Genomic DNA, 13,048 nt, shown 5'->3' on the forward strand with positions numbered 1-13,048 from the left:
TAAGGTACGCCAGTGGTCTCATTGTCCAGCTGTCCATTCTTGGATCCCCCGTGTTTTCTGTTCCTAGAACTGTTCCTGGGAAGTGTGGAGAGGAAGTCATCTACACCTCAGGTTCCAGCCTCAGCACTAAATTCCCAGTATCCTCTCTGTTCTCAGCCCTTAGCAGAGGAACTGGCCTGGCCTCAAAGTCACTGTGTCTAGAAGGTCCTAGGGAAGCATGCTATACATATCCTCTCCCTATAGGCATCCACATCTATGACAGGACTCTGTGTACAACCATGTGTTCTAGGTGAGCCAGAGGCCTTAGAAGAGAAATTCGAATTCGGGGAGTGTTCGTGGCAGGTCTGGGAATAGGGAGAGGCCAGGATGCTGTGCAGTCCAGATTAACAGTCTGACCAAACCAGGGTAGAATCAGGGTGCTCTTCGGAGTCAACACAAGACATGGATGAGGCAGGCCTTGCTTCACTCTCCTCTATCAGAGTCACTGGTTTGGGCCACCCAGAAGGGAACGTGACCTTGAAAAAGCCAGATTTCTTCAGCTGAGGCCAGCCTCTATGGGAGCCACCTGAAGGTCCCTTGGGTGTCACATCACTATATCCACCACCCTAAGCAGATGTGCTAACATCTGCCCAGATCCCTCTGCCCACTCTGCATACTGTGACTTGGTGAGACATGCCCAGAGGCAGGTCAAGCTGAAAGCACTGGAAAGGTGACCAACCTTCTTCCCTCAGTGCCTGGTGGGAATGGGTGGGTGAGTACTTTGATGTCTTGCCCCTTGGATGAGAGACTAGATATAGTGCCCCTAGTTCCCAGGGGTCCCCAGTAGGACCCTTTCCACCTTTCACTGAAGCAGTTCATTGGTAGCCTGACCCTCGCTGCCTGCCTTTCTTTCCCATCGCTCTCCTGCACTGCCTGAAATGGCCCCCATTGGATGTTTCTCAGGGTTAGCTTCGAGGAAACCCAAACCGGAACACATACACACATGCACATTCATATAAGTATGTGTTTGCACACATTTGCACACACATTCCTACAAACAGCTGTGCACCAGGCAGACTGCATGAGGCACGCAAATGCTCAAGAGACCAAGAAGGGTGTTGAGGACTCTCACTCAGATCTGCCCACCATTCCTTCTGTAGGCTGGCTCAAGACCCCAGGCCTAACTAAGCAGGCTGGCTCAGTATAGCCCAGCAACACCCACTCCCTTCCCAGTTTTTCAGTATGCCTGTAGGCTTTGAGAAGAAGGAAACTTCCGGTGTCCTCCATTCCCTCGTTTCCTTCTTTCCTTTCTCTCTTCCCTTCTTTCCCTTTCTTTTCTTTTCTCTGCCCCCTCCCTTTTTTTGGGTTTTCAAGACCCTGGCTGTTACTCTGTAGACCAGGCTGGCCTCTGCCTCCGGCGCTGGGATTAAAGACTTAAAGGCAAGCACCATCACCACCCAGCTCTCTTCCCTTCTGTCTTTTTTTTTTTTTTTTTCGAGACAGGGTTTCTCTGTATAGCCCGGGCTGTCCTGGAACTCACTCTGTAGACCAGGCTGGCCTCGAACTCAGAAATCCGCCTGCCTCTGCCTCCCAAGTGCTGGGATTAAAGGCGTGCGCCACCACCGCCCGGCCCCTTCTGTCTTAAGATGGAGTCTCGCTCTGTCTTTCAGGCTGCTTCATATAGACACATACCACCCTTGCTAGTTTGATTTACTATTTTCATCCCTAGTCTATTGGTTCCTCTCCCCGCCCCACCCCATCCTCCACACAGCCTTCTCCCTTCCGTCCCTACCCTCAGATACAAATTCAGGGTCTACCAGAGATGATGGGATGAGAAACGGCTCTGGAGGCTTCCCCCTGCTAGGGCAGGCCTGTTCTGTGGAGCCTGGGCTTGACCTGGAGTCCTTGGAGCACAGGCAGCCACACTCCCCCACCCTGGAGGAGACCTGCCTCTGGCATGCCTGGGGCACTTCAGTCCTCCTGCTCCCCAGCTCTGCTTGTGCCTCCTGCCCGAGGCCCAGGGCTGTCGGCTGGTTCCTCTGACTGGCAGAGAGACTGGGGGCTGGGGCTGGGGCAGTCCCCTGGGTAAAGGTTCCTGTGATGAGCTTCGGTGCCAGCACATCTGTGCAAATATTACCAATTATTTTCCTCACTATAAACACCCAGCAGGAAGGCAGGGAAGCAACCAACCCAAACTGTTTAAAATAGAAACTGAAATTGCTGCACAGGGAAGTCAGGGCGGCTAGCAGGGCAGCCCCACCACCACCATCAGACACATCATGAGTTCAGGGTCCACTTTATGTCGCACCTGCCCCAACTTATCCTCAACCTTCCAATTCCATGATAAGGTTTGTTTTCTGAAATGAAGACAAGAGAAGTCCTTGCTTAATGTATGAGGTATCTGGTGGAGGGGGACAGTCGTGCTGGGGAAGGGAAGCCAGGCTGAGGCCACCCAGCCTGAAGTTGGCAGCTGCTAAGCAAGCTCCTGCCCTCAGTAAGCCACAGAGCCAAGGGTGCTATGTGGAAAGGCGTTGGGGCTGTCCTGGTGAGAAAGCCATTCCCCCACTGCCCCAGGGCAGGCAAGAGGGTGGGGAGACTGGCCAAGTAAGGACAACAACAGGTCTCTGTTCTAAGAAAAGGCATTTTTCTGATGGCTAGAAACCAGTTCCCAGGGCCCAGCAGCCTTCTCTGACCTGCCCTCCCCATAAGCAGGCCAATGGGACACCAAGTCTTCATATAGTCACACAGATTGTCAAAATGGTGACATAATTTCATACCAGTTAATAAGTAGGCTCTTTCCTTCAAAATACTCCCCTTTCTGTTGCCCTGGCCACGGGCCCAGGACTCCAAATCTCCTCTTATCCTAGAACATAGAAGAGGGGGGCGGGGGAAAGATTGTAGGAGGTGTGGCCCAGAGCGGGGCAGTGAGCAGGATGTACAGCAGATATGTAAAGTAATAATAATAATTTTTAAATAATAAAACAAAATAACAAACAGAAACAAAACAAACAAAAACAGAATTAGCAGAACTAGCTCCCTTACCCAAATGTCTATATAGCTCTAAGCCTGGGCTGCCCTGATGGTTAAATATCTATCTGTCCCTGGCCATTGGTCTGTCTGTATTCAGCCTCTCCCCTCTCTAAAGCAGCTCCCCTCAGGATGGAGCTGTAAGAAACCCACCATCTTCACATGCCAAATATTCTTGCTGCTTTTTAACGATCTCAGCCCAGGTCACAGACTGGCCAGGCCTGAGTCCCACTCCAGAGAAGAACTGCAACAAGACAGTACCCAAGTCTTTCAAGACATGAATCCAGGGACGCTGAGAAGGAACAATGGAAACCCAGAAAGGATGAGTTACCCAGCAGGTTATGAGCTAACCTCTTGGCCTCACTACCCAAGCCCTGGTGCTGCTGATCTGGGCTGGTGATATTAGTCTTCCTGGAGGCAAAGAAAACCCAGACCACCTGCTGCCACCTTCCTGAACATTAACAGACTCAGCCCTAGCCCCCAGGTATCTCCTGGTTCAAAGGCTTCCCCAGTCATCCCTCTGTAGGGCCGACAACCTGGCTTTTGCTATTTTTGGTGGCAAGGCCCAGAGTGGGTGAGAGGGTGACAACCTTGCTTCATCCTGTCCCCAGGGGTTCTCACATCTTCTCTTGCACAAGGAGAGGAACCACTCTGGGCAGAGGAGTCCCCACAGGGAGACTCAGATGTTCTGAACAAAAATAAAAGGTGTTCATGCGGCTCATTTAAATTGCCAACGTCCCAGCCTCGGTCCCTTGAACTAACCCCACCCCCTCTCTGAAAGGCACGGCTGGCTTCAGAGCCAGTTCTAGCTCTGCAAGGAAAGTCCAAGAGAGCAGGTCTCCCCAGAAACATCCCAGAAGACAAGGTGCAGTGGGCTCATTTGCATCACAGTGAAGTGGCCAGGTACATTGATTGAGAGGGTGACTTGAGTACGGAAAGGGCCTTCTAACAAACTCTCCCACAGAGGGGGCTGTTCCTTTCCCCATCTTACAGACAGGGAGATTGAGGCTACCAAAGCCTGTATCATAGTAAATGGAAACACAGGCCCTAGGAGCATATGACTGCCATCACCCACTGCTTACATCCTGTCTGAAGCCACTTTCTAGAGACTTCTACTCAGATATGCAGAATGATGGCAGCCTGAGATCACAGCTTCTTGGAGACAAAAACCCCGGTTCAAGTCACATCCCCTTTGGGCAAGCTGTTCCTCAGTGTTTTCCCATCTGCAAAGCTGGGGGACCTGGTGTGTTTGTGGGCGCAAGAATGGTTGTGTGTAGTACATTAATGATGCCTCTATATAGCTCCTTCAGGAGCTCCAAGCGCTATGCTGGATGCTCACCCGTAATCCCTGCACCCCAGAGGCTAAAACAAGAGGGTTGCCACAAGTTAGAGGCCAGGCTGTCTATACATGACCTCCAAGGCAATTTGAGTGGCAAACAGAGAATCTGCATCAAAATAAAATAAGATAAAGGGAAAAAAAAGTTTAGTAAATGCTGTACGAAATTTCTTAACTTTTTTTTTTCTTTAGGGACTGGGGTGAAGCTCAGTTGGCAGAGTGCTTGTGTAACACGAGGGAGCCTCCAACCCCAGCACATGAACCGCGTAAGTGAGCACATGCCTGTAGTCCCAGCACTCAAAGTTTAAGATTATCCTTGGCTACATACGTAACTATCAAGTTTGCGGTCAGTCTAAGCTAAAGGAGATCTTACCTCAAACAAACAAAGCCAAAAAAAAAAAAAGCCACCCCTCCCCCAGCAGACATTTCCCTAAATGGCTTCCAGCCACTCCCACCCAACCGTTCCACAGCCAGAGACACTAATCTCTGGCTGCCCAGATTCCGGCTGATTCTTGGGCAGGTTTCACTGGAAGCCAACTGAAGACCGCTGCCTGGTTCTCACCTTTTTTGCTCAGTCTCTCCCTGAGCCTGGAATCGCCTTATCTGTCCCCATTCTTCCTAGATACGATGGAAAAACCTCTTTGGTGCAGCGCTTTCTGACAATTCACCCTTCCCTTGATCCAAGCCTCGGTTGTGAGCCACCACCACACCTGTTGATACTGAGATGGCCCGTTAGCATGCGGCATGTCTCTTCTGAGGTGGGACTTGTCTCCGTGCTCAGCCTCGGGTCTAGCTCCAGCCTGCTCATATTCTCACTCACCCTGTGAACCATCAGAGTTAGGCTCTTTCTACATCTATGTGACGTAGGGTAGGGGGACTTCTAGAAGGGAAAGTCTTTCCGGTCTCTGGGAGGGAGGGCGAAGAAACCAGAGACAAGAATGTGGACCCCTGGAGTGCCCAGCCCGGTGTATCTGCCGCTCCTCCAGCCTTTCATCTAGGATGCCACAAAGACCACCCCTGGCGCTGTGAAGTCTGCACCCTGCAGAACACAAAACAGGGACAAAAGAACTGGTCTCTTTGGTCCCCTGGATGATCTGGGGATAAAGTTAGCTTCTCCTCACAGCTCCGCCCCGGGTCATTCTGGATCCCGTTCTCCAAAGCCGTCTACAAGTATGGGTACCACCAGCCTGTCCATCATCTGGAACCAAGGCCAACAGCAGGAGCTTACTCCGGCCAAGCCATGCCTAACCTCCCTGCACTCATTCTGATTTGACCTTCCCCAAGCTCTTTGATGCTATTCTTCTCCATCCACTCAGAAGACTGCGAAAAGCGCCCTACTCGTCCTGCCACATGCTACAACATGGACGACTCTCAAGGATGTTGTGCTAGGGAAACAGGGCATCAGAGAAGGACCAACGCTGTATGTTTTCTTCTGTGAGGTTTCTGGGTGCTCAGCCCCATGGAGACAGAATGTGAACTGACTGGCTGCTGTTGGAAGCAGAGGGGAGACAGGGCAGGGAGCTTACACTTAATGGAGACTGCTCAGCCTGCAAGATGAAAAGTTGTGCAAATCAGTGGTATAGCAACAGGAATGTATTTAATATTACTGAGCTTCAAACCTGGATGGTAGTTGAGTGGTGGTGGCACATGCCTTTGCTCCCAGCACTTGGGGGCAGAGGCAGGTGGATCTCTGTGAGTTTGTGGCCTACCTTATCTACAGAGAGAGTTCCAGGACAGTCAGAGTACATAGAGAAACCCTGTCTTCAAAAATCAAAATAAATAAATAAATAAATAAAATAAATCTGGGTGTGGTGGTGCACACCTTTAATCCCAGCACTTGGGAGCCAGAGGCAAACAGCACCTCTGTTGAGTTCAAGACCAGCTTGGTCTACAGGGTGAGCTCCAGGGCAGCCAGGACTACATTGAGAAACCCTGTCTCAAGAGAGACAGAAAGAGAGAGAGAAAAGGATAAGTCATGGATGGAGAGATGGCTCAGCGGTTAGGAACACTGGGTGCTCTTCCAGAGGTTCTGAGCTCAATTCCCAGCAACCACATGGTGGTTCACAACCATCTGTAATGAAATGCCCTCTTCTGGTGTGTCTGAAGACAGCTACAATGTACTCATAAAAAGAGCACTTGCTACTCAGTCCAGAAGACCAGAGCTCAGTCCAGGCGGCTCACACAGGCTACAATTCTAGCTCTAGGGGCTCTTCTGGCGTATACAGGTACCCACACACTTGTACATACACATAAATAATTTTATTTCAGGACAGGGTTTCTGTGTATAGCCCTGGAACTAACACACACACACACAGTCTCTCTCTCTCTCTCTCTCTCTCTCTCTCTCTCTCTCTCTCTCGACCAGATTGGCCTCAAACTCAAAGATCTGCCTGTCTCTGCCTTTTTTATTTTATTTATTTATTGGTTTTTTTTTTGTTTTTTTTTTTTGTTTTTTTTTTTGTTTTGTTTTTTTTTGGTTTTTTTCGAGACAGGGTTTCTCTGTATATCCCTGGCTGTCCTGGAACTCACTCTGTAGACCAGGCTAGCTTTGAACTCTCGAACTCAGAAATCTGCCTGCCTCTGCCTCCCAAGTGTTGGGATTAAAGGCGTGTGCCACCACTGCCCGGCTATCTCTGCCTTTTTTAAAGGTGTGAACCACCACTGTCTGGCAATGAATTTCTTTTTCTTTTTCTTTTCTTTTCTTTTCTTTTTTTTTTTTTAAGAAAAGTGTCTGTTTACATGGCTAAGATCAAGAAAGCACTGGGCTTGGTGGCACAGGCCCAGAATCCCAGCTATTCAGGAGGTAGAGGCAAGATGGGAAGTTCAAAGCTAGCCTGGCCAACTTAGGCATTTCTCAAAATAAAAAGCATTAAAGGGGCCAGGGATACAGCTCAACAGGAGAGTACTTGGTTCAAATAAGGCTGGCTCAATTCCCAGTATCTAAAAAAAAAAAAAAGAAAGAAAGAAAGAAAAAACCAAGATTGTAAAACTTGTGTGGTGTTTGTGTATGTGTGTGAGTAAGGATGTGAACTTGCACATAGACCAGAAAAAGATTTTTTGTTTAATTTTATGTATGTGAGTACACTGTCATTCTCTTCAGACACACCAGAAGAGAGAGCATCAGATCTCATTAGACCGTTGTGAGCCACCATGTGGTTGCTGGGAATTGAACTCAAGACCTCTGGAAGAGCACCCAGTGTTCCTAACCGCTGAGCCATCTCTCCATCCCTTGGCTTATTTCCTAAGACAGGGTCTCTCACTGAACCTAGAGCTTGACAGTTTGACTACACTGGCTCCCAATGAAGCCCAGGGACCTTATGGTCTCAGCCTCCCAGAGCAGGGGTTACAAGCAGGTGTGCTGATACACCTGGCTTTTACGTGCACAGCAGGAATGGAACTCAGGTCCTCCCGACATTTGAAAAACAAGCACTTTACCAGTTCAGCCCTCTCCCTGGCCCCTCTTGCGGTTTTTAACTTTTTTGTTGTCTGATTTTTGAGGCTAGCCTGGAACTCACTGTGTAGTCAAGGGTAACTCTAAACTCAGGATCCTCCTGTTTCTAACTCAGAGGTGCTAGAACTGTAGACCTGGGTCACCATACCTGACTTTTTACCAAAAACCAAAAAGATTAAGAGCCTAGGACAAGTGGTAAGTGATCATTTGCTATGTGGAAAAAAACAAACAACAAAAACTCTGATGCAACTGGGTGACGGTGGTGGTTCACAACTTTAATCCCAGCACTCTGGAGGCAGAGGCAGTGGGATCTCTGAGTTCAAGGCCAGCCTGGTCTACAAAGTTCAAAAAAATTAAACCAAAACCAAACAACTCCTCCAATGCTATGATAAATCTGTCCAGTCTTTTCTCTGTCCCTCTAGCCGCGGGCTAACTTTGAACTCTTTTTTTTTTTAATTATTTATTTATTTGTATTTCACATGCATTGGTGTTTTGCCTGCATGTACGTTTGTATGAGCAAGTCAGATCCTCTGGAACTGGAGTTACAGGCAGTTGTGAGCTGCCATGTGGGTGCTGAGAATTGAACTCTGTTCCCCTGGAAGAACGTCAGTTCTTCACCAGTGAGACACTAAAAGAATTTTTCCTAAGGAAAATACAAGAGAGTCAGCTTTCCCTTGGTGAAGCCTTCAAAGGTTTCCCACTTCTCTTAGATTAAAAAAAAAAAAAAAAAAAAAGCCACTGCTACACTTCCTGGAAGGTCAGGAAAAGGAGTCAAACTACTGCTCTTTGCAGAATGACATGGTTTTATACATATAGAAAAAAACAGAAGGATACCAGCAAGCTGTTCGAACTGATAAATGAACTCAGCAAAAAAAATAAAATAAAATAAAATAAAAAAAATAAAAAAAAAAACCGCAGGATACAAGATCAACACAGGAAAAGCAATAAGTGTGTTTACATCAATCAGGCACCAGCTGAAAACCATTAAGAAGACTCGGTCATGCTGGTGCGTTTACCTGCAATCCCAGCACGTGGGAGGCTGAGACTGGAGGATTGTCGCTATTTCATGAGACCTTATCCCAGCTACACTGGCTGTTTTTTAACATACGCCAAAGTCAGAAAGACAACAGAGCAGAGGGGTAAAGCCGGAGATCCCGGATGTGGGAGTGGGAGGGGGAGTGTCTGAGAGGGGGCGTTTTGCATAAGATGAGAAGGAAGAGGAGAAGGAGGTGCCCTGAGGTGAACTCAGATTTGGCACCTGGGACATTTCTCATCACTCATCAATGACATTTGAAAGCTGCTTCATGGGAAGGGTGAAGGAGATCTCAGCCGGTGGAGGGAGAGGCAGTAGGTGTGACTGCCAGTCAGGAAAGCAAGCTGATTCCAGACACTGACAGAGGCCCAAGGGGGAAGAGCTGCTAGGGTCAAAGGCCCTGGGTGGGCAAGGTGTGACTGTGGAGGGACGAAATAGCTAGCTAGGAAATACACATGCACGCAGGCATGCACGCAGGCACGCTCTCACACGCACGACCTGCAGCTAGCACTATACCAGGTGAACAGAACCCAGAAGTGTGGGAGAAAGCAACAAGAGGTAATGATTTCTATTTCAATTTCCTTTTTTTGAGACAGGCTCACCTCAGACTCACTATGTGGCCAAGGCTAAGCTTGAACTCTTGATTCTGATGACTCTACTTTCCAGTGCTGCGATTCCGGAGGTAGACCACCATGCTCAACTCTGCCCACGTGATTTTATACATGCCTTCAGGCAAGCTCACAGCCTTGAGAGACACACTAGGTTACAAAACCTGCAGCCACGATCTACTACGGCCCATGAACGGGGCCTAAACTCCTTACCTTGCCTGACCTCATTCCCTGCCCACCTCGCCCATGTTTTCCATGTTCTCTGTATTCTGTGCATTTTTAAACCTAGGATACCCTTTCCTCAGAGAAATCCTTCCTCTTCACCATTGAGAAGCCACATCCCTGGAAATCTTAATTAATCTTTATTATTTAATATCAATTTATTTATTATGTAATATTAATTAATATTTACTAATTAATTACTGGGACTCTTTTATTGTATTTATGTCTTCCACTTGACACAGACTTCTAAGGTAAATGCTATACACTATCACAGTCTGTGTATCTGAGGTTAAGTGTAGCCCTGGCTGTGTCAAGTAGCAGCTAGTTAGGGAAGATGCCTAGGGAGCTTCTGTTTCTCAGGATCTGTGTGTGTCTATTCAAATCCCCAACTTGTAATCAGTTGTTTGTCTCTTCTTTTAGCTTAAAAAATTGTTATATGTTGCAGATATTAAACTCTTTTCAGATATATAATTTGCAAATATTCAACCTCAGCTTTGGATTTTGTCTCTTCTGCAGGTTTTAAATGTCACTTGACACATACAAGTGCTTCCGCTTTCTGTTTTGAATTTAGTTTAGGAAACACAAAGTCTCTCGTAGGCCCGGCTGACTTCAGAGTTTCTATGAAGTTGAGGCTGACCTTGAACTTCTGATCCTCTCCTGTTTGTTAGGTTTACAGGCAGATGCTATTTTTTCCATTGTTTTTGTTATTGTTTGTTTTGGTTTTTATAAAATGCAATAGGTCTAGTTTTTTTTCGTTTCTCACTCACTCTTTTAGTGACCTGAGACTCCATTCCCTTATCTACGGCTACAGTTTTATAATCTGAGATTTTTTTTTAAGATTTATTTATTTATTATATATGAATACACTGTAGCTGTCTTCAGACACACCAGAAGGACCCTGGTCAAAAAAATCTACTAGCCAGAGGTATTTGTGCTTTATTTTTGGAATCTCTTTTTATTTAAATGTTTATTTATTTATTTATTTATTTATTTTGGTTTTTCGAGACAGGGTTTCTCTGTGAAGCCCTGGCTATCCTGGAACTCACTCTGTAGACCAGGCTAGCCTCAAACTCAGAAATCCGCCTGCTTCTGCCTCCCAAGTGCTGGGACTAAAGACGTGCGCCACCACCGCCCAGTGATAGTAAGCTTTCTAATGTATGCATTTGGGTTTTTGCTTAACTTTTTTTTTTAAAGATTTATTTATTTCATATATGTGAATATCCTGTCACTGTCTTCAGACAATCGGATCCCATTACAGATGGTTGTGAAACATCATGTGGTTGCTGGGAATTGAACTCAGGACCTCTGGAAGAACAGTCAGTGCTCTTAACCACTGAGCCATCTCTCTAGCCGGCTTTGTTTAACTTTTTAAAAAAAGTGTGTGCGCGCGTGAGCGCGTGCGCGCGAGCACACGTGTTCCAGTACCTGCAGAGGCCAGAAGGTGTCAGGACACCAGGAGCTACAGTCAATTGTGAGCCACAACACCTGGGTGCTTGGAGCCTAATTCTCAGCCTCTGGAAAGGCAACAAGTGCTCTTCTCCATTCAGTCCCGTCTCTGGCCCTCTTTTTTTTTTTTTTCAGACCATCTTATTTGGTCCAGTGACCTTTAACTCACTATGAACTCCTGACCCTGCCTCCCTCCCATGAGTGCCAGGGCTCCAGGTCTGCAGCACCACACTGGGTCCACTCCCCTTTCACCATCTTTCTGCCATTTTCAGTGGGCAAATGCTTAACTCCCTGCCTACTTTTACTTCCAGGCAGTGTCTGAGTGCTCTGTTACTGGAACTGGCTTTTTCAATTTACTCCTCGGTGTTCACTGCCGCGATACAGAAACACAATTACACCGGTATATTGATCTTTGTGTCAGTTTGGGGTTTTATTCTCCGTCGTGATCAAATACCTGAGCAAAAGCATTTACGGGGGAAAGTAGATTCTTCATTTGTTTTAGTTTGGTTTTTGATCTTAAGAAAGGATGTCATGGCCGGGCGGTGGTGGTGCACGCCTTTAACCCAGCACTTGGGAGGCAGAGGCAGGCGGATCTCTGAGTTCGAGAGTTCCAGGTTAGCCTGGTCTACAGAGTGAGTTCCAGGACAGCCAGGGCTATACAGAGAAACCCTGTCTCAAAAAAAACCAAAAAATAAATAAATAAATAAATAAATAAATAAATAAATAAATAAAAGAGAAAGGATGTCATGTAGCACAGGCTGGTCTCTGATTCACTATGTAGCGCAGGCTGGCCTTACTTCATGATCTTCCAGCCTACATCTCCCAAGTCGCCATCAGCACTGTGAAGAGATTTATAATCTCACACTTATTTTCCCATGCTGAGGTCTGTATCCAGGCCCTTAGCATTCTTGGCAAGCACTGCACCACTAATCCACATCCTCAAGCCTAAAATGTTTCTTTTCCTTTTTAAAGGATTTACTTATTTTTATTTTATGTGTATAAGTGCATGCATGTGTACCAGGTGTGTGTCCGGTGCCCTTGGAGAGCGGAAGAGCGTGTCAGAGGCTCTAGAACTGAAGTTACAGGTGGATGCTGGGAACCAGACTCAGGTCCTCTGCAAGAGCAGTACTTGCTCTTATTCACTGTTCCATCTCTCCAGTCGTCCCCCGCACCCCCCACCGTGTTTCCTTTTTAGCTTTTTGTTTTTAAGTACTTTTTAAGCCTACAAAAAAAAAAAAAATAGTACACAGAATTCCCATATGCCCTGTACCTAATTTCCCCTGATGTTAACAACTCATTGAAGTGTGGTAAAAATAATCATAACAGGAAAATAAAAGCACAGTCCTATTAACTAGACTGTGGACTTACCCACAATACTTTGCGTCTCTCTCTGTCTTTTTCCAGCTTGCATTGAATCCAGGGTTCGGATCACACCACGCTCTCATGTTTCTCACGTGGTCCCCTTTAATCTGTGACAGTTTCTCAGTTTAGTTTTACATGACCTTGACATTTTGGCTTTGTTTTGTTTTCCTCTGAGACAAAGTCTCAGTATGGAGACCAGGCTGGCCACAAATATTAGGAGATTTGCCTATGTCTCTGCTTTCCAAGAGCTGAGACTACTTGTGAATAATACTGGTCAGTTACAACTCATAAAGTCTCTCAGTTTGAGCTTGTCTGATATTTTCTTTTATTTTTGTTTTGTTTGTTTTCTGTTTTGTTTTGTTATTTCAAGACAGATTTTTCCCCTGTGTACCTAGCTCCAGCTGGCCTCGAACTCACAGAGGTCTGCCTGCCTCTGCCTCTGGAATGCTGGGATTAAAGGCGTGTGCCACCCATGTCCAGCTTGTCTGGTGTTTTCTCAGGATTACATTGAGAACATAAATCTCTGGCAATAATTCCACAGGAGGCAGAAGACATGGCTCAGTGGTTAAGAGAACTGACTGTTC

Source organism: Grammomys surdaster, unplaced genomic scaffold, assembly GCF_004785775.1.
Source record: "Grammomys surdaster isolate TR1022 unplaced genomic scaffold, NIH_TR_1.0 210, whole genome shotgun sequence".
NCBI classification, from domain to species: Eukaryota; Metazoa; Chordata; class Mammalia; order Rodentia; family Muridae; genus Grammomys; species Grammomys surdaster.